General features: G+C 54.2%; 1 protein-coding gene across 11 annotated transcripts in view; it reads left to right on the top strand.

The window, feature by feature from the left end:
- Nucleotides 1–10,554: 10,554 nt before the first annotated feature.
- Nucleotides 10,555–21,272, top strand: part of PTPRS (protein tyrosine phosphatase receptor type S) — a 134,915-nt gene continuing 124,197 nt past the window's right edge. For all 11 annotated transcript variants that reach the window (XM_037738414.1, XM_037738413.1, XM_037738416.1 and 8 more), the window contains exon 1: nucleotides 10,555–10,688. The gene's annotated coding sequence lies outside the window, so the exon portion shown is untranslated. The remainder of the gene's footprint in view (nucleotides 10,689–21,272) is intronic.

A 21,272-nucleotide genomic window follows, 5' to 3' on the forward strand; every position in this document is an offset into this window, starting at 1 on the left:
CCCCCCGCTCAGGATCCTCTAACTTTGCCCAGAATAATCCCTTTCCCCTTATCCACCCCTCCAGGATATCGCCAACTCCCCTCCCTGTTCAATTTTGCTGCAGGTATTCCCAAGATGCATATGGGTACAGTATGCAAACGAAGTCAGTTAACCCTTCTCGCACCTATGCAAGGTCTCTCAAACTCAGCAGGTATCCAGCCAGCCCCATGGTATACTCCCTTCTCTGGGAAGGGTAGATAAGCCCCTGCCCGTCCCAGGCTCCAGCCCAGCTCTCATAGTGACAAAAGAGGCAGGGGGCTGTGGGATGGGAGAGTCAGGAGGGCTTCCTGGAGGTGGCAGGGGCATAAAGTGGCAGAGATGGGCAGAGGAAAAGCCAGGTGGTTAGGAACAGCTGGAGAAAACATCCAGAGACAGGAATGCCAGGGAAGGAACAGGACAGCTTCCGCAGTCGGGCTGACCTGTGCTCTAGACCTGTCCCTGGGCCGGTGATTGCACCTTCGCAAGCCTCAGTTTCTTCCACTGTTAAATGGGTCTGTGAAGGCCCATGCTGCCTGTGTGTCAGCGTATTTCAAGGAGCTGGTTCACGCTGTCCTCACTTTAACCCTGCTCAAACTTCCTTCCATACGGTGCATACCGTTACTTCATATTTTACTTACATCCACTTGTTTGCTTTTAGCTAACTAATGTGGGATGGCCATGTCCCCACTCAAATCTCATCTTCAATTGTGTGTGTGTGTGTTTTGAGACAGGGTCTCATTCCATCTCTCAGGCTGGAGTACAGTGACATGATGCCACCTCACTGCAACCTCTGCCTCCTGGGTTCAAGCAATTCTCCCACCTCAACCTCTCAAGTAGCTGGGACCACAGGTGCACACCAGCATGCCCAGCTATTTTTTTTTTTTTTTTTAGTAGAGATGGGGTTTCACCATGTTGGCCAGGCTGGTCTCGAACTCCTGACCTCAGGTGATCCGCCCACCTCAGCTTCCCAAAGTGCTGGGATTACAGGTGTGAGCCATTGCCTGACCTCATCTTGAATTGTAATCCGCATTTTCCCCATGTGTTGTGGGACGCACCTGGTGGGAAGTGATTGGATCTTGGGGGCCGGTTTCCCATGCTGTTCTCCTGAGAGTGAGCAAGTTCTCACGAGATCTGATAGTTTTATCCATGCTTGGCAAGTTTCTCTCTCATTCTCTCTCCTGCCGCCCTGTGAAGAGGTACCTTCTGCCATAATTGTAAGTTTCCTGAGGCCTCCCCAGCCATGTGGAACTGTGAGTCAATTAAAGCCCTTTTCTTTATAAATTACCCAATCCCAGGTAGTTCCTTATAGCACTGTGAGAATGGACTCACACAGTAACTAAATGTCTCTTTTTATTTTTTATTTATTTATTGAGACAGGTCTCCCTCTGTCTCCCAGGCTGGAGTGCAGTGGTGCCATCTCAGCTCACTGCAATCTCCGCCTCCTGGGCTCAAGTGATTCTCCTGCTTGAGCCTCTTGAGTAGTTGATTACAGGTGGGGAACCACCATATCTGGCTGATTTTTGTATTTTTCAAAAAAGACAGGGTTTCACCATGTTGGCCAGGCTGGTCTCAAACTCCTGACCTCAGGTGATCTGCCAGCCTCAGCCTCTCAAAGTTCTGGGATTACAGGTGTGAGCCACTGCACCTGGCCTAAATGTCTCTTTTTCTTCTTTTCTTTTTATAAATGTCTCTTTTTGAAAGAATTTTTTTTTTTTTTTGAGATGGAGTCTCCCTCTGATGAAGGCTGGAGTGCAGTGGCGTGATCTCGGCTCACTGCAACCTCCACCTCCCAGATTGAAGCAATTCTACTGCCTCAGCCTCCCTATGAGCTGGGATTACAGGTGTGTGCCACTAAGCCTGGCTAATTTTTGCATTTTTAGTAGAGACGGGGTTTCACCACGTTAGCCAGGCTGGTCTCGAACTCTTGAGCTCAGGCAATCCACCTGCCTTGGCCTCCTGAAGTGCTGGGGTTACTTTAGGTCATGGCTCCCTGGATGCAAGTACAAAAGTAATGAAAACACAAATGCAAGTAACATGTAACAAGTCAAATGAATAAGTAAGACCAAAGTTTACAATGAAAAACAATAAAGACTGCAGCCATGAAATTAACAAATCCTAGAAATATTAACAAGCTCAAGGGAGATAATCTGTTCTCAGACGAATAACTTTGGCAGACAATGATTCCGTAGTGTTTCACGCTCAGCACATAGAACTTAAAATCACTTTGTGAAGCCAGCATGGTGGCTCACATCTGTAATCCCTGGACTTCAGGAGGCTGAGGAGGGAGGACCACTAGAGGCCAGGAGTTCGAGACCAGCCTGGGCAACATAATGAGACCCCCATGTTTACCAAAAATAAAAAAAAAAAAAATTTGGCCGGGCGCAGTGGCTCACACCTGTAATCCCAGCACTTTGGGAGACCGAGGCAGGCGGATCACGAGGTCAGGAGTTCGAGACCATCCTGGCCAACATGGTGAAACCCCGTCTCTACTAAAAGTACAAAAATTAGCTGGTCATGGTGGTGCCTGCCTGCCTGTGATCCCAGCTACTCTGGAGGGTGAGACAGGAGAATTGCTTCAACTCGGGATGTGGAGGTTGCAGTGAACTGAGATCTCACCACTGCACACCAGCTTGGGTGACAGCAAGACTCAGTCTCAAAAAAAAAAAATTTTTTTTTTGTTTTAATTAGCTGGATGTAGTGGCACACGCCTGTAGTCCCAGCTACTCAGGAGGCTGAGGTGGGAGGATTGCGTGAGTACAGGAGTTCGAGGCTGCAGTGAGCTATGCTCATGCAACCACACTCTAGCCTGGGTGACAGAGCAAGACACTGTCTCAAAAAAAAAAAAAAAATTAACATGTGGCCTCTCTAAGATCCAAGTGCCACACTCAGGGCCCACATTGATGGCACTGGAAGGCCTTTGGCTTGGTAAAGCTTGTGGCAGGGTTCCAGATGGCATTGCCAGGCATGTCCCTCTGACCCTGCACACAACACCCAGCACAGACCCCACCTGGGGGGAATCCCAGCCTCTCTCCTTGAGAAGGGATGAACCAAGAGGCCCTGTCCTTATGAGAAGACAAGGAAGGCCTGATTTGAATTTGTCATTGCGTCCCACAGGGAGAGGGGGAGAATAAAGCCTCTTGATCTTTTCCAGGCCCTAGAGCTGGGAGGCTGGCTGCAAGGCATCCCCTTGCCTCCCCCAAAGATTGGACCTTACTGCAATCAACAAAGGATGCTCATGATTTATGGGCTAGGGTCTGGCGTCTCTTGTCATATGTCTTGGGGATGTCAAGTTCTTTGTCCAGGAGTAGGTAAAATCCTTGAGGAGTATCAGCGAAGCCACTGTCAGGGAAAGGGTCTTTTATGGGGTTGAACTGCATTCCCCCAAAAGAGAGATGTTGAAGTCCTGAGCCCTGGGACCTCAGAATGTGACCTTATTTGAAAATAAGGTGTGTATAGAAGCAAAGTTAAAATGAGGGCATTCAGGTGGGTCCTGATCCCATATGGTGGGCGTCCTTATACAAAGGGGAAATCTGGACACAGACAGACCCACGTAGAGGGGGGATGACGTGAAGAAGAGACGCAGGGAGAAGGCAGCTGTCTGCAAGCTAAGGAGTGAGGCCTCACGAGTAACCAATCCTGGCTGGGCGTGGCGGCTCTCACCTGTAATCCCAGCACTTTGGGAGGCTGAGGGAGGTGGATCATCTGAGGTCAGGAGTTCGAAACCAGCCTGGCAAACATGGTGAAAAGAATTTGTTGTGGAGACAGAGTTTCTTTCTTGTTGCCCAGGTTGGAGTGCAGTGGCGTGATATCAGCACACGGCAACCTCTCCCTCCCAGGTTCAAGTGATTCTCCTGCCTCAGCCTCCAGAATAGCTGGGATTACAGGTCCCCACCACCACACCCAGCTAATGTTTTGTATTTTTTTTAGTAGAGATGGGGTTTCGCCATGTTGGCCAGGCTGGTCTCGAACTCCCAACCTCAGGTGATCCGCCCACCTTGGCCTCCCAAAGTGCTGGGATTACAGGCGTGTGCCACTGTGCCTGGCCTTTTAGAACATTTTTAACATTTTAATTTTAGAACATTTTAATCACCTGGAAACCCATCCATTGCCTAATTCCAGATCATTAAGATTTATGCCTCCACACTTTTTTTCCCAAGAGCTTTATAGTTTAAGCTCCTACATAGACCTAAAAGGTCTATAATCTATTTTGAGTTGATTTTTGTATATGGTGTGAGGTGGGGGTTCAGCTTCATTCTTTTGCATGTGAATATGGAATTATCCTGGCCCCACTTGTTGAAAAGACTATTCTTTCCCCAGTGAGTTGACAATGTTGATGAAAATCAATTGACCATAGATAAGAGCATTTATTCTGAACTTTCAATTCTACTCCACCGATCTATATGTCTGTTCTTATGCCAGGATGTCATGTCCTGGTTACAGTAAGTTTGTAGTAAGTTTTGAAATTAGGAGGTTTGAGTCCTCCAATTTTATTCTTTTTCAAGATTGTTTTGGCTGTTCTAAGTTCCTTGAACATTTTCACATGAATTTTAGGATCAGCTTGCCAATTTCTGCAAAAAAGCCAACTGAAATTTTCATAGGGATTGGGTTGAATCTGTAGATCAGTTTGTGGAGTACAGACATCTTAATAAAATTATTCTTCCAATCCATGAGCATGGGATGTCTTTCCATTTATTTAAGTCTTCTTTACTTTAATCTTTCAACATTTTGTTATTTTTAGAGTATAATTTTCACTTCTTTTGGAAATATATTGCTAAGTATTTTGTTCTTTTTGATCAATTGTAAATGGAATTGGTTTCTTAATTTCACTTTGTTTGTTTATTGCCACTGCATAGGAAACACAATGGATTTTTGTGTATTGATTTCATATCCTGCCGCCTTGATGAATTCGTTTACTGGTTTTAATAGGTTTTTAGTGTATCCCTTAGGATTTTCTGCATGCAAAAGGATGTCATGTGCAAATAGAGATAGTTTAATTTCTTCATTTCCAGTATGAATGCCTTTTCTTTTCTTGCCTGGTTGCCTGGTTATAGCCTTTAGTACAATGTTGGATAGAAGTGGTAGGAGGGAACGTTCTCATCTTGTTTCTGATCTTAGGGGGAAACATCCAGTCTTTCACCATAAAGTATGATATTGACTGTAGTTGCCTCTTATTAGGTTGAGAAAGTTTTATTCTATTCCTAGTTTGTTGAGTGTTTTGCTAGGAAAAGATATTGAATTTTGCAAATGGCATGGCCAGGATTTGAACCCATGCCTTCCCAAATCCTTCAGTGCTTCCCCAATTGGCTAACTCAGTGGACTCCCAAATGAACCCCACATGGAGCCCAGCACAGAGCAGGTGTGCAGCAGCAAACAGGATGTTCCTATCTGTTGCTTTTCTCTTTGGCACTTGAAGTGAATTTGCAGGGAGAGAGAGACAGAGAGAGAAGCAGAGAGAACATTTAATTTGAAGTAACATACAATGATAGTGGAGTCTCTGACATAAGCAAAGTTTAGGGGAGATGGAGTTGCTTTGGACCTGTCTCCCAGGAATTTAAGGCTGAGTTCTTTGCAGACAATCCCGAACCTGGCATGAAGAGTCTTGTTTGTACACTGTGATGGGTGGCTGATAGTCCCCCTGGAGTTCTCTCAACAAAACCACAATGGAGCTAATTACCAGGTTCTGGGAGACACCAAGGCAGAGGCTGGTCTGGCAGAAAAGGAAGAGGAGGGTGGGAGAGTGGGAAGAGCACCCACCCACCCCAACAAGTTTCCTGCAGAAGATGTAAATGTTCATTGACTGAACTTTTCACCCAGCGGTGACTCACACCTTCAGCGTGCATGCCAGGCGCCACGATTAGCAGACAGGAGAGAGACCCAGAACCCACCATGCCCCACCTCCCAATGTGAGCGTTTTTCATGCTGTGGAACTTGGAAGGTGGAGCCATGCCCCTGGGGACAGCATTCTCTCCTTGCTTCTCTTCAAGCCTGGGCTTGCAGGAAGGCTTAGCTTGCTGCTATTGTCTTTTACACCTTTCTGACACGTGTCAATTTCCTGGGGCTGTCCAGAGGCTGCAATATCATCAGACTAGAATGTTCTGTTTTTGGCTTGGCTGCACACAGTGGCTCACACCTGTAATCCCAGCACTTTGGGAGAGGGAGGTGGGGGGGTCCCTTGAGGCCAGGAGTTTGAGACCAGGCTGGGTAACATAGGGAGACCCTGTCTCTACAAAAAATTTAAAAATTAGCCGGATGTAGTGGTCTGTGTCTGTCATCCCAGCTACCTGGGTAGCTGACCTGGGAGGATCACTTGAGCCCCAGGAGCTGAGGCTGCAGTGAGCTATGATTATGACATTGCACTTCAGCCTGGGTAACAGAGTGAGGCTCTGTCTTGAAAAAAAAAATTATATAATGTTCTGTTCTTGTGGTATTGACTTGTGTGATTATCTTTTGTTTCTGGCTAGGGAACCATAGTTTTCTCTACATTGACCACTTTTTTTTTTTGAAAGGTAGTTTCTTTCTTGTTACCCAGGTTGGACTGCAGTGGCACAATCTCGACTCACTGCGACCTCCATCCTCTGGGTTCAAGGGATTCTTCTGCCTCAGCCTCCCAAGTAGCTGGAATTACAGATGTCAGGTGCCCACCGCCACATCAGGCTAATTTTTTTGTATCCTTAGCAGAGATGGGGTTTCACCATGTTGGCCAGGCTGGTCTCAAACTCCTGACCTCAGGTGATCTGCCTGCCTTGGCCTCCAAAAGTGCTGGGATTACAGGCGTGAGGCACCGCGCCCGGCCTACGGTGACCACATTTATCAAACAGTTCTTTCTTGAGTCTGCACCTGGTGGTAGGTGGTTGACATGTGATTCATTTCACCCTCCAGACAGCCCTAAAAGACTGAGATTATTATTAGCCCCATTTACAGACAGGCAAACTGAGGCACAGGTAGAGTAGGGAGACAGAAAACAAACAAACTGGCCAAAACATAAAATCACTCCAAATCATGATAGATGATGTGATACTGAGGTGAAGACGATCATGTGGCCACCTCGGTGAGATGGTCTGGGAGCCTCTCCCAGAGACTGGAAGAGCAAGGAGGCTTTGAGAAAAGCAGGGGGCACAGCAGGCTGGTCAGAGGGAACAGACAGTGCAAAAGCTCTGTGGCAGGACCTTGCCTCCCGCCTTAGAGGCACAGCAAGGAAGCCTGAGGGGCTGCCGCAGAGTGGGCGAGGGTGAGAGAGGCAGTGGGGAGGGCATGGAGGGGAAGGGGTAGGTTGTACAGAGCCTCGTGGCCTTTTCCCCTACATGAGATATTTCCTATCTCCTTCCAACACTGTTAATTCTAGAAATTTTTGCTCTGTTGCCCAGGCTGGAGCGCAGTGGCGTGATCAGAGTTCACTGCAGCCTCCACCTCCCACGTGCAGTTGATCCTCCTACCTCAACCTCCCCGGTAGCTGGGATCACAGGCATGCACCACCATGCCCAGCTAATTTTTAAAACTTTTTGCAGAGACAGGGTCTCCCTATGATGCCCAGGGTAGTCCCAACCTCCTGGGCTCAAGCGATCCTCCTGCCTCAGCCTCCTAAAGTGCTGGGATTACAGGCATGAGCCACCATGCCTGGCCAACTCCAGGGATTTTAAAGACTGTTTTGTTTACTTTTGTTATCCACAGTACTTCAAACAATCTGGCAGGGGGCTGAATGCATGGCCTGAATGGATGGGTTTCCCATGCACATGCTACAAAGTTTCACTCTGTTGCCCAGGCTGAAGTGCAGTGGTGTGATCTCCAGTCACTGCAACCTCTGCCTCCTGGGTTCAATAAATTCTCCTGCCTCAGCTTCTTGAGTAGCTGGGACTACAGGCATGCACCATCATGCCCAGCTAATTTTTGTATTTTTAGTAGAGACAGGGTTTACCACGGTTGGCCAGGCTGGTCTCGAACTCCCGACCTCGAGTGATCCGCCCGTCCTGGCCTCCCAAAGTGCTGGGATTACAGGTGTGAGCCACTGTGCCCGGCTGCTACAATGTATTTCACATCTGTTCTCTATGATTGCTCACAAAATCCCTCAGAGGTACAAATGGATGTCCCCCTTTTCCAGATGGGGACAGCTAGGCTCACAGTGTTGTGGGCACTTGTTCAAGGTTACTCCCCAAATAGCTCACCGGGCTGGGGTTCATGACATGGTCAGCCCCTCCATAGTCAGCCCTCTCATTTTACTGTGGCTCCACCAATTATGCAAGGCCTGAGCACACACTGTGCGTGAGAAACCACGAGAAGCATTTGTGCACACCCCATTTGATCCTTCAAGACAGGGTCGTGCTCCCATTGCTTGGATGAGAAAACTGAGGCCTGATCGTCAGCGGTCAGGTCAGGGTCACCCCGCCAGGAAGAAAAACAAGCAGGCTCCGCAAACCTGGCTGCTGCACTGGCCGCTGGGAAACTCCGAGCTTAATTTAGGTTCCTTGCTAAATTATTCATCCTCTCCTCTCTCTTCTCCTGTTTATGACTTCCGCCTTATCATTTTGTTCCCCGGGTTAATGCTTTTTGTTTATCTGCATCTTTGGCCCGGAATGAATGAATCAACAATTTTGGAGGAAAAAAAAAAAGCCAGTTCCACAGTTGAGTTCCTCTGTGGGCTCCAGGCCTTCTCCAAATATGTACCTTGAGGAAATAAATGCTTTCAACAGGATCAAAACACAAGGGCTGATGTACAACCTTGTTTGGTGGCTGTGAGCCTCCCAAACCCCTTACCTTTGATAATGTCTCCCTTTTTTTTTTTTTTACTTCCACCCCTCCCCCACCCTTTTAAAAATTTTTTGAGAGTCTTGCTCTGTCGACCAGGCTGGAGTGTGCAGTGGCATGATCTCGGCTCACTGCAACCTCTGCCTCCCAGGTTCAAGAACGTCTCCTGCCTCTACCTCCCCAGTAGCTAGGACTACAGGCACCCGTCACCAAGCCTGGTTAATTTTTGTATTTTTACTAAAGACAGGGTTTGCCATGTTGGCCAGGCAGGTCTCAAACTCCTGACCTCAAGTGATCTGCCGGCCTCAGCTTCTCAGAGTGCTGGGATTACAGGCATAAGTCACCATGCCCGGCCTCTTTTTTCCTATTATTCCATCTTCAAGCACCCACAGGAGTCAGGCAGCCACATTATAGCAATTCATCATCACACCCTCCTTGGAAGCAGGGGCTACTTTGCTTCATTTTACAGATGAGAGCTGAGATCCAGAGGCAAGGCCATTTACAGGTGGGGAAAGTGAGGCTCAGGGACTCACACAGTCAGTCAGTGTCTTAGCTGAGTTCCAACTGTGGCTCATCCTGACTCCAGGGCAGCAGGGGATGGTAATTAGGTAAGACCTGTGTAAAGTGCTTACTCTATAGGAAGTACTCCGTCATCCGCTCATTCATGTCCTCAACCTACATATAGGAATCTCTGGAGCCACACTGTAGTGTAACTAGAATAAAAACGGAATAATGGGACCCGGTGCGGTGGCTCACGCCTGTAATCTGAGCACTTTCAGAGGCCAAGGCAGACAGATTACCTGAGGTCAGGAGTTCAAGACCAGCCTGGCCAACACGGTGAAACCCCTTCTCTAATAAAAATACAAAGATCAGCCAGGCGTGGTGATGCGAGCCTGTAATTCCAGCTACTCGGGAGGCTGAGACAGGAGAGTCGCTTGAATCCAGGAGGCGGAGGTTGCAGTGAGCCGAGATCGCACCACTACATTCCAGCCTGGGCGACAGAGCAAGACTTTTTCTCAAAACCAAAACTAAGCAAAAAAATGGGATAATGGGATAGAGTGGAATGGGATGCAGCTGGTAGGTGTGCTCAGGGAGGGCTTCTCCCAGGTGCTGCTCATTTGAGCAGACATTGGAAAGATGAGAAGGGGAAAGGTCTTGGATACTCAGGTTAGCGGAAGTGTAAACAGGTGGCTCAGGCGGGAGGCTCACCTGAACCCAGGAGTTTGAAGCTGCAGTGAGCTACGATCATGCCAGTGTGCTAAGGCCTGGGTGACAGAGCCAGATACCTATCTCTTAAACAAAAAGAAAAGAAGCAGCAGCTGGCTTTGCTGGAACTTAGATGCGGGGGACGGGGACAGGGTGGTGGGTGCTAATGAGAAACGGTGAGCAGCAGAGAGGAGGGTGGATTTTATTCCAAGGGCACTGGGCAGCCCGGGCAGAGTTTAGAGCAGGGCACGGAAAGTGCTACGCCCTTTGCACCCAGGCGCTGGGGCTCCCGCATGGACAGTAGCCCAAAGAGCCGTTCCCCCCACCGCCGCCCACGTGTCCCGCGAAGCCCCGCGCCCCACGTGCTCCCGCGGCCCTTTAAACGCCCCGGGGCCACGTGACCGCGCCACGCCGTCCCATTGGCCGGGGGGCGTGGCGGCCGCGCGGCTGCGCAGTGACGCGCACGGGCCGGCCCTGCCCCCGACCCGGCGGCGGCGGCGGCGGCGGCGCTGGCGGAAGGGATGACGTCACCGGCTGGGGGGGCGCGCGAGCCGGCGCGAGGGGAGCGCGAGCCGCAGTGAGTGTCCTCGCGCCGCCCGCCCGGCAGCCCGGCCGGCGCGCGCACGCCGCGAGCCGCTGGCGCTCGGGCTCCGCTCGGATCCCATGCAACAGCCAGGATGTGAAGCGGGGCAGAGCCGGGGGAGCCCAGCCCAGCCAGCCTCCAGGTAAAGCCAGAAAAAAAAATCATGGATTCCAGGAAAGGAAAAATGCAGGCGCTCCGAGGGGGGTCTCGGAGGCGGCGAGTGGGCAGCGCGCCGGCTTTGTGCCGGGGAAGCCCGCACGGCCATTGTGCTCGGAGGATGCTCGGCTGCAGCCGGTCGCACGCCCAGCCGCTGCGCCCCGGGAGCTGCGCCCGGACAATGCCCCGAGGGGCTGGGCCGGGGCCGCGCGGGGGGCGCTCGGCGGGCGGGCGGGGCTGGCTGGGGGGCTTCGCCCGCGGCGTGGGAGGGGGCTGGGCTGGAAGCGCCCGGAGCGCGGCGTTGGAAGCTGCCCAGCGCCGCCGGCTGCACCACCCCGGGCTGCGGGCGGGGCAGAGGCACGGAGGGGGGCGCGCGTGTGCGCGGAGCAGGTGTCGGCCCCGGCGGCGCCCGGCCTGGGTCCCCGGGCGGGTCCTGGAGGCAGGGGGCGCTGTGCCGGGGGTTGGGGGGCGTGCGGGCGCCCCGGAGCGGAGAGGAGCTGGGACCGGTGGCTCGAGGCGGGGGGACTCCGGGGCTGCTGCGCCCGCCGCCTTCTTTCTCCGGCTCCCGCTCTCCCGGAGACTCCGACTCCACGCCGGCCCCCCGGCACACTCCGGGCCCTGTGGTTGCCTTCTGGGAGGTTGCTCCTCCGGCACTCGGGCCTTGCCCCGCCCGTCTGCGGCCCGGGCGCCCCCTCCAGCCCCCCCACCCCCAGGCGGGGCGAGCCTCAGCCCCCAGCCCCAGGGTCTCCGGCGGGCAGGCACGCACGCCCTGCACCCCAGTTTCCCCTCCGCGCTGGGGGCCCCGTGGGGATCCCGAGAGTGGGGAAGCCGCCCCTGGAGCCGCCAGCCCCACGGGTTCCGCACGCCCCGGGAGCCCCCTGGGGGCTGCAGGGGGAGGGGCGGTGACGTCATCCCGGGGGCGGGGCCTTCGGAACCGGGTTAAAGGGGGCGCGGGGCGTGCCCTGAGGGGAGCCCCCCAGGTTGGAGTGCCCGCGCCGTGGGTGCGAGGGTTCGGCCAGGCTGCAGCCAAGTTCACTGCTGTTTGTGGGAATCTCTCCTGAAATTAAGATCGTCCCCTTCGGACCTCCCCCCTACAAATCCTGGACATTTCCCACCAATCCCCCCGTTCCCAAATTGGGGAACCTCCCCTTCGGCCGCTTTCTTTCCAGAATCCTCAAATCAGGGAACCCTTCCCACAAACTGGGACTCTTTTTTCCAACCACACCCCCCCCAAACTGGGACCTTCTCCTTCGATTGTCCCCCTTTTTCCAATCTCAGATCGTCTCCTCGTAAGTCTCTAAATATGCAGCTTCGGAGAACGCCCCTTCCTCGGCAACCTTTCCTGAAATCCAGCCACCTCCTGGGACCTCATCCCCCAAATTTACAAACCTCCCAGCGCATCATGGGGGTACCTCTCCTCCCTCAGCTGGGATTCCCCTGCTCCCCCGTCACAATCTAGGGGAGCTCCCTTGTGAGCACGGGACCCTTCTGCCTCTGGCCGAGCCCCTAAAATCATCCCGGCAGCCGCGGCTGGTGAAGGGGGTGTCCGAGGTGTAGGAGTCCGCGCTGAGCGGTAGGGATGATGTCTAGAAGCCGGACGAGGCTGGTAGAGACTCCTAGGGTCCCAAGGACGGGGACCCACCCGCTCCGGGCTCCCTCCGCCACCACCGGGACTCTGGCCTCCTCTGGGTGCCCCCTTATCGCTGCTGTCCTTGGGGTGCAGGGGGTGACGGCGCCTCTTTGTCTGGGGCGCCCTTCTTCCCTGTCTGTGCCGCCTTCCGCCCGGGAGAAGGGAGCCAGCCCGCGCCTCTGCTCCTGCGATCCCAGCGGCAGCTGCTGGAGCGTTTATTAGTGGCCCAGGGACTTGGTCGAATCTGCCATTTGCATAACTCTCCCCTCCCCCTCCCAGGGTCCTTTCCTTTGTGCCCCCTCCCCCTGCCAATCACGGCTGCCTTCTGTCCCTCTGCTCCTCTTTCTCTGCCAGCTGATATTTTGGCGGTGGAAGGCAGGCAGCTGGGGCTGGGGGCGGCTGCTTCCCGCCCCCAAATCCCACAGCCCCCCCCCGCTTGGGCCTGGGTCCCCCCTCCCCCCGCCCTCCACAAAGCTCTTCGTGGGGCATCTCTTTCTGGCTGGCGGGCTGGCGGTATCTTCATTCATCCCCTCCAGAAAGCAGGGTCCTAGCCTGTCCCCCAGGCCCCGGGGGACACTCTCACCATGACGGTGCACTTCTGCGTGGGGGCCAGGCCTCCCCAGCCCCCTGGGGGCCACCACCCGCCATACTCTGAGAGTTGGTCTAATTGGGCTCAGGCAAACAAAACGTCGCGGGAGGCCGTGGCTGCCTGGTGAGCTCACGCACTTTTCTATTTCTGCCACCCTGGCCAATGACATCGGTCCCCCCCCAGGGGGTGACAAAGACTGTTCTGTCTGTGGCTGTCCTGAGACGCCGTCCCGAGAGGCGGTGGCCTGGCTCACTCCCCGATGGGTGACGGGTCATCTTGGTGTGGCCCGGGTGTGGCGCTGGAGGGCACTGCTGGTTTGGTAGGTCAGCTCTGGGGGCGGTTTCCTCCTCTCCAGGAAACCTTGAGGGCCTCTGAAGTCTGTGTGTGGTGGGGACAGAGAAGGGGACATTCAAACCCCAGGTTCCTGCCTGCTGCCAGCATAGAAAAAAAAAAATCACTCCTTATACCTGCTTCTCACTGCCAACCCCGGTCCAGTGAGGGTTCAGTGCGCCTCTTTTTTTCTGCCTCCCAGGGGATTTCAGGCGTCCTCCAGCGTCCACCGCCCCTGCCCGGAGACACAAGCCCATTTTCCCCCAATGCCGGGACCCCGTGGAACGGGGAAGCCTCGTGGATGCCGGGGATTTCCTCGTAGCGTCTGGGTGGGCAGACCTGGAGCCATCACTGTGCACCTGTTTTTTTCTTCTTTGGGTTGCACGGAGCCTGGGGCTCTGCCCGGGTTTCCCAGAACTGGTACCCGCCTGGAGGCAAATCCAGCTCTACGCATCAGACGTCTTTCTGGGAGGTGACTTGGTTTCCCCTTCTGTCTTCGGGGTTGGCGGTCAGCAGCAGTTCACGGACATCTGAGGGCAGCACACACCTCCACTTGCCAAGACAGGGGGACCTGTGGCTTCGCTGATTATTCCGGCGGCGGCATGGCCCCAGCCAATGGTCAGTGGGGTGGCCGGAGAGGGACGGGCAGGGACGGTGTGACTTGGTGGCGCGGCGTGACAGTTCTACCCCGGTGCCCCGTGGCCCTGTGTTCACCTGCTTTCCGTGACGGTGCAGCCGCCGTGTGCGTGGGGGAAGAAGGGGGGGGCGTGGAGAGAATTCGGGATGGGGGTGAGCGGGAGGGAAAACCCTAAAAATAAAGACGGCTATTTATAAACCCAGCGGGCTTGGGGGATAATTGACAAAGCTTAATGTTTTTCGGCTGAGAGCAGTTCCTTCACCCCCCCACCCATTAGGCTCCATTTGTGGAGTCTGTCAGAGCCACCGGAAGATCTGGAGAGGAGCTTTAGGCTTGGCAGGCGCGGTGCTGGCCGTGGCCCCCTCCTGGGAGGGTCTCGTGCCTTCTGGAAGATGGTAGGGGTCCCAGGAAGGGACACTCCCCGGCTCTCCTCTGCATTCAGGACACCCTCCTGGCTCACCTTCCCGTGGGTGGGCGTCCGCTTCTTAGAATTTGCAGGGAGGATGAGAACCCCTCTCTGGCAGAGCCTGTGCAGGTTGCCCTTCCTCCGTCCTTCCCTGCGGCAAAAGATGCCCAGGGTGGGGAATTTGAAGAGAGACCACCCCCCCACAGCTGCTCACCAGGCAGAGTGGCTCAGCCTCCGGTGGGGACAGGAGACAATATTAAGATATATAACTCGTGTTCCTTGCAGGGTTTGTGTGGCAAGCTGATACAAAAAATAAAAAAAAAAAAAAAAAAAAGAAAACCCCAAAATCACCATGGGTTCAGGGACAAAAGCGAGTATCCGGGCCTTGAAGGTTCGAGGGCTTTTCAAACTGTTAATTTTGCCATCTTCCTACCTTACCTCGGTCTGGAATCGGAAGGCTGCCGGCTTGTGGCTTGTGGCTTGCCGGGCAGAGGAGTGGGGTACCGGAAGGGGGTTGAGGCTCAAATGCGACATTTTGTCACCAGGTGACATTCTGAATTGAGGAACGGGGACCGTGGAGGGAGGAAGTGAAGCTTAGGGGATGTGACCGAGGGAAGGGGTGTCTGTTGTCTCACGCTGAGAGTGGCAGCCCTGAAATACCCAGGAAACAGATGACACCGGGTCTCGCTAACCCCGAGGTTCAAGAGCGTGGAGTGTGTGGTTCCCCCACCGCCCCCCTTTTTCTTTAAGGAAAGAAAAGACTCTCAACCAAAAAGGGAAGAAGAAGGAAAAAAAAGAACCCCGACGTACCATTTCTGTCTTGTCTCTGGCTGATATTTGAGAAGCGCTGGGGAGGGGTTGTGCGTGGGGAATTTGAAAAATCAATTGGCTTACACTTCTGCAAAGGCGAAAATGACCGGGTGGGGGTGATTCACGGACAGGCCCTCGACTTTCACATCACTATTTTTGTCTCTCTCTCTCTCTTTTTTTTCTCCTCCTCCTCCTTGGAGCTGCCGGTCCCCCAACATCGTGGCCTGGCCAGACTGGACCTGGGGGTTGGTGCTATTCTGGGCTGGCCGTGGAATCCCCTCTTCTGTTCCCTGGAGTCAAGCCACCCTCAGCGCCCCTCGGGGGCCGAGGGGATTCCACACCTGAAAATAAATGCAGGTTTCTGTGTGGCATTCCTGCTTCCTCTGATTCCCTGGGATCCCACCCTGGTTAGGGACTCTCTCTTCCCGTCCCCATCTCGGTAACTGGGGCTGTATCACATATGTCCCTTTTCCTGGGGACAGATTTCATCTCGTACTCTCTTGATGTTCCCTGGGTGGCCCTCCCCCTTTTAAGTTGTTTTTGATCTTTGCCGTAAAGCCCCCTTGTAGGGAGGTCCAGGTGTCTCCTGTCCCCTCCACCTGGGAAACTGAAAATTCTTGTTTTCCCTAGATCTCGCCTGCCTGCCTCCCTTCCTCCCTCCCTGGGTGACTTCACCTCTGTCCCTTCAGTTCTCCATGCAGGAACTTCCTCACTTACAAAACGAAGTTACCCCTCTGGCCTCCAGGTCAGAGTCCTGACTTGAGCCACCCGCCCCACTTGAGCTGTGCAAACTAGGGCGGGTGGCCTGACCTCTCTGTTCTCTCATTTCTAAGATCAGTACAGTCTCGGTCCGCGTCGCAGCGAGCCGTGACATGAGATGCTCTGGGAAACACGCCTTCCCCTGGCTCCTGAGTCTGCTGTCAGCCGCAGGCCTCTGTCCTGCCGCTCCTGGATGCCCAGTCGGGGGTGTCCGGCGTAGCGGCGGACAAGCCACAGCTCTGGAAGCCTGGGACCCCCGGATGAGGCGGGCGGCGGGGAGAGAGGCCGGGAAGATGCCCCAACGTCGCGCTGTCACGCGGGTAATTGAGTGTTAGTGGAAATTCAGGGGTTCTGGGGAAGTGAGGTTGGCGCGTCTGTGTGTGTATAATTTAATGCCGCTTATAATTAACCCCCGTGATCAGCAAATGAGGGGATGGCGGGGGGATATTAACAGCTGCTCCGACTTATTTAGAGTTGGCACCCCGTGCCAGGTCCTTTGCTAAGTAAGCAAGTTACTAGCATCCTCGCCTCCTCCAACCTGCCATCCCCGTTCAGAGGAGTTGCTGTGATCTGAGCCTCATTTTGCAGAGAGGGAAACTGAGGCACAGAGCAGGGCCTCCACTGACCTGAGGTCACTTCACACAGCCCACAAGCCGTTGGATGCCACAGCCTGGATTCCTAAGCCCTGGAAGGAGCTCTGCCCGATTGTCGGGGATGTTTGTTTGGACGGTATTCCACCTGCTGGGGGTGGGGGGCACCTGAGTCGATACAGAGGCCCCCCACCCGCCGTCCCAGGGCTCTTGGCTGCCTTCTCTCAGAGGTTAAGAGGAAGGATGCTGGACTGAGGCTGCCCGGCGTTCAAATCCCAGCTCTGCCACTTGTTGGCTGTGTGACCTGGGGCAAGTTGCTCAGCCTGTCTGTGCTTCCGTTTTTCTCATCCGTCTAATAAGAAGAGTAACAGCGCCCACCTTGAGGGTTTGTTAGGAGGAAGAAAGGGGTTAACATGTGTAAGGTCAGACTCAGAACGGTGCCTAGAAGGTAGCCGCCGCCTCTGCTGCTGTTTTTGTTGTTATTTTTGACAACACGGGAGATACGTTGATAGGTCGAAGGACCTGCCCGGCAGGGGCTCTCCAGTGTCCGTCCCCCCCACTACCCTGCCCCCAGCCCCTCACTGGGGTCCAGCGCCAGGAAGATGTCACAATGACTCAGCCGCTGCAAACTGGGGCGTTCCCCTTCACTGGCTGCTTAATCAAGGCCGCCCCACTTCGGCGGCGGGACCAGGCACCAGGCAGGAGCGGAACCGTGGGGGGCTGGGCTGGTGGACAGGGAGGACACGTGGCTGCCTTGGGAGCTCCAGGCGCTCCAGAGACCCCAGAAGTGGCTCCGAACTTCCAGACCCCCTGGTGGACCCGAGTGATCATCAAGAGGGGAGTTTGGGGGCAGTTTGGGGGCTTTGACAGCAGTCCCGTGAGGGGCACTCAAGAAAGTGATCGGTTGATAGGCACAGTGTGTGAGCGAGCATTCATTCATTCATTCATTCATTCATTCATTCACTCACCAGTGCATTCATTCCATCCTCCAGGATTTGCTGGAAACCTGCCGCTAAGGAGCTGGGGAGCCAGAATCAAAGCAGCTGTAGGGTCTTGGGCTAGTTATGTGGCTACTCCCTGCCTCAGTTTACTGATCTCTAAAATGGGTGCTTTGACATCTCCTCTGTCATGAGTGGAGACAGATGAACAGGAGCTGGGGGCAGCAAGGACAAGGACTGAGAGGCAGCTACCGCTTTGTGGCTGGAGGTGAGGAGCGCGGAAATGAGAGGAGGACAGTTGACTCTAGCTGGGGAAGACCGCACAGGACCCCCCACCCCAAGGAGCTTGAATCGGGCTTTTTGAATCAGGCTTTTTTTTTTTTTTTTTTTTTTTTTTTTTTTGAATCAGGCTTTTTTTTTTTTTTTTTTTTTTTTTTTTGTAAAGTCGAGTTTCACTGTACTGCTCAGGCTGGTCTCGAACTCTGGGCTCAAGCGATATGCCTGCCTTGGCCTCTGAAGGTGCTGGGACTACAGGTGTGAGCCAACACACCTGGCGAATTGCAGTTTTCATTTTATTTATTTGAGACAGTGTCTTGTTCTGTCGCCAGGCCAGAGTGCAGTGGCAGGATCGCAGCTCACTGCAAACCCTGTCTCCTGCGTTCAAACGATTCTCCTGCCTCAGCCTCCCAAGTGGCTGGGATTACAGACACCGGCCACTACATCTGGCTGATTTCTATATTTTTAGCAGAGATGGGATTTCACCATGTTGGCCAGGCTGGTCTCGAACTCCTGACCTCAAGTGATCTGCCTGCCTCGGCCTCCCAGACTGCTGGGATGACGGGCGTGAGCCACTTCACCTAACAAATTGCATTTTTTAGGTGTGCAGCCAGAGCTCCCCGAAAGCCCCCAGAGCTGAGCTGCCAACATCAGGGTCAACAGAAAGCCCGGAGCTTCGAAAATACTTCCTGGAATGGCCGTCAGGCCGAGGCCCAGGGAGGGAGAGCAGCTTGCCCAAGACCCCACAGCCATGCCTGCCTGCCTGCCGCTGGGCCTTGCACAGGAAGATGAATGGGGACTCCTTATACTAGTCTGAAGGGAGAAACCGAGGCAGGAGGACACGGGGGTTGTGCGGTTTTCAAACTGTAACGCCAGTCAGGTCTGGAGTGTCCACTCCAGTGGGTCACATGGGCTGGGCAGGCTCCCGCAGCCTCCAGGGAAGCCCTGAATGGCTTCAGGACCAGACTTGTCGGTTTTTCCAAGGAAAAGCAGAAATCTAGATTTTAGGTGAAATTGCCCTATTTTGGCTGGGCACAGGGGCTCACACCTGTAATCCCAGCACTTTGGGAGGCTGAGGCAGGTGGATCACCCCAGGTCAGGAGTTCGAGACCAGCCTGGCCAACGTGGTGCAACCCTGTCTCTACTAAAAATACAACAATTATCTGGGCACGGTGGCCCATGCCTGTAATTCCAGCTACTCGGGAGGCTGAGGCAGGAGAATCGCTTGAACCTGGGAGGCGGAGGTTGCAGTGAGCCGAGATCGCCCCCCTGCACCCCAGCCTGGGCGACAGAGCAAGACTCTGTCTCATAAAAAAAAAAGGGCCCGATTTTGACATCCTTGGGTGTTTTTGTTTTCCTTAAAACATCTTAACACGGCACAGTACAGAAATCCAGGGCCACCGTGGGGTTTGACCCCTTCCCCACCACTTACAAGTTACGTGACCTCTGACACCTCCATTGCCACCCATGGGCCTCGGTTTCCACGGCTGTGAAATGGGTTTAAGAATCGCAGCCACCTCCGTGGTTCCTTAGAGGCGTCCGTGTGAGAGCTCACAGAGAGTGCTGAGTGCAAGGCCCGGGCCAGCTCTGCGTTCGATCAGCGTTGGCTCTGATTATATTAATATTGGTCATAACGATAAGCTTGACTTAAATTAAATGCTGGGTAGAAGGAAGCCGGCTGTCCCGAGGGGCAGGGCTGTGAATTATCTGCTGGGGGCAGGATCTGCTTCGCTGTCCCTCGTTCTTTCTGTAGCGGACTCTGCTCTCGGGGCTGGGGCGCCCGGATCCCAGTAATTATTCGTTGAGTGTATTGGTGTGTTTCTCAGCCAGGGTCATTGTTTTTTATTCTCTCCTGGACACGCTTGGTGACATTTGGGGAAGTTTTTGGGTGTTGTGTCTGGGGGGGTGCTCCTGGCGTGGAGTGGTTGGAAGCCAGAGATGCTGCTTAACTCCTTGTAACACCCGCGGTGACCCCATCCCAGGGAATGACCCAACCCTAACGTCCCCCGCCCTGATTTTGCCAGGCCTGGTCGTTGCTCGCCTCCGTAATCCCCATGCTTTGGGAGCCTAAGGTGGGAGGATTGCTTGAGCCTCGGCATTCAAGACCAGACTGGGCCAGACAGTGAGACCTCATCTCTACAAAAAATTCAAAAATATATTAGCCCCTGTAATCCCCGCACTTTGGGAGGCCGAGGCGGATAGATCACAAGATCAGGAGTTTCACCAGCCTGGCCAACATGGTGAAAGCCCGTCTCTACTAAAAATGCAAAAAATTAGCTGGGCATGGTGGCGTGCCTGTCATCCAGCTACTCGGGAGGCTGAGGCAGGAGAATTGCTTGACCCAGAACCCGGGAGGCGGAGGTTGCAGTGAGCCGAGATCGCGCCACTGCACTCCAGCCTGGGCTACAGAGCGAGACTCCATCTCAAAAGTGTGTGTGTGTGTGTGTGTGTGTGGTGTTAGCCAAGGGTTGGGGTACATACCTGTAGTCCCAGCTACTGGGGAGGCTGAAGCAGGATTGGTTGAGCCTGCAGTGAGCTATGACTGCACCACTGCACTCCAGCCTAGGCAACAGAGCAAGGCCCTCTCCCTAAGAAAAAGAAAAAGAAAAGAAAAAGAAACCCTGATTTATGCTCCTCAAGACCCAAGATGGCGAGGGAAGCCAGGCAGACGGTCCCTTTGTCCCACACGGTGCCTTTGTCCTCACACACTCCCTGACGCCTCTAGGGGCCAGAACACTTAGATTGCTAATGGGTTCCTCTGCGCACCCGTCCTGGTTCCACCGCCCCATTGATTATCGGAAATGGGTAATCGTCCCTGTCGGATGAATTCTGGAGAGTGTGAACCGACACGGTTTCCGGCGACGGAGCGGGCTTCACCTCCCCGCTACCTGCAGATGCAGAGGCGCTGCCGGGTCCGGGACTTGTTCTCTTGGTCCCACGTGGCCCTGGGAGCCCAGTCGCCGGCCCTGCTGCGGGAAGGGGACTGGGGGTCTGAACACCCCAGGTTCAAATCCTGATGCAGGCCCTACCTGGCTGTGTGAGATGACCTCATTGTTTCCTTCCCCCGAGCCTCGGTTTTCTCATCTGTGAAATGGGGGCGAGTCTTGCTTGGGGATTCAGTGGTGTCACTTTGGTAACAGGGCGCCCAAGCTGCACAGGAGCTGAACAACTCTATCCTCCCTTCTCCCAGCGTCATGAACCGTTAGGGGAATTGAGCATGGAACCTCAAACCCACATCTCCCAGACAGCTGCAGCAGAGAAGTCACCCAAGGGGGCAGAAGTCCCCGGTCGTGGTGGCCACTAATGGTCTGCAGTGGGCACCGGCGTACCTGGCCCTGTGTTTTCTCATTTCGTCCTCAGAGCTGCCCTGAGAGGTGGCAGCTGTCCCCTTGTCTTGCCGATGGGGAAACTGAGGCACAACAGAGGGATGAGAACTGGGAATGACAAGCTTTTTCTCAGGTTGACGGAGGTGTCCTTTCTGGACAGGATGTCTTCTCTGTACTGGTGGAGGCTGTGCCCAGGCCCAGCTTCACGGGGGGTGGGGGGGCGTCACTTAGGGGCCCACAGTCCGAAGGGGCTGTGCCTAGATGAACACTTTATGTGTT

Source organism: Cebus imitator, unplaced genomic scaffold (assembly GCF_001604975.1).
Source record: "Cebus imitator isolate Cc_AM_T3 unplaced genomic scaffold, Cebus_imitator-1.0 Scaffold53, whole genome shotgun sequence".
NCBI lineage: Eukaryota > Metazoa > Chordata > Mammalia > Primates > Cebidae > Cebus > Cebus imitator.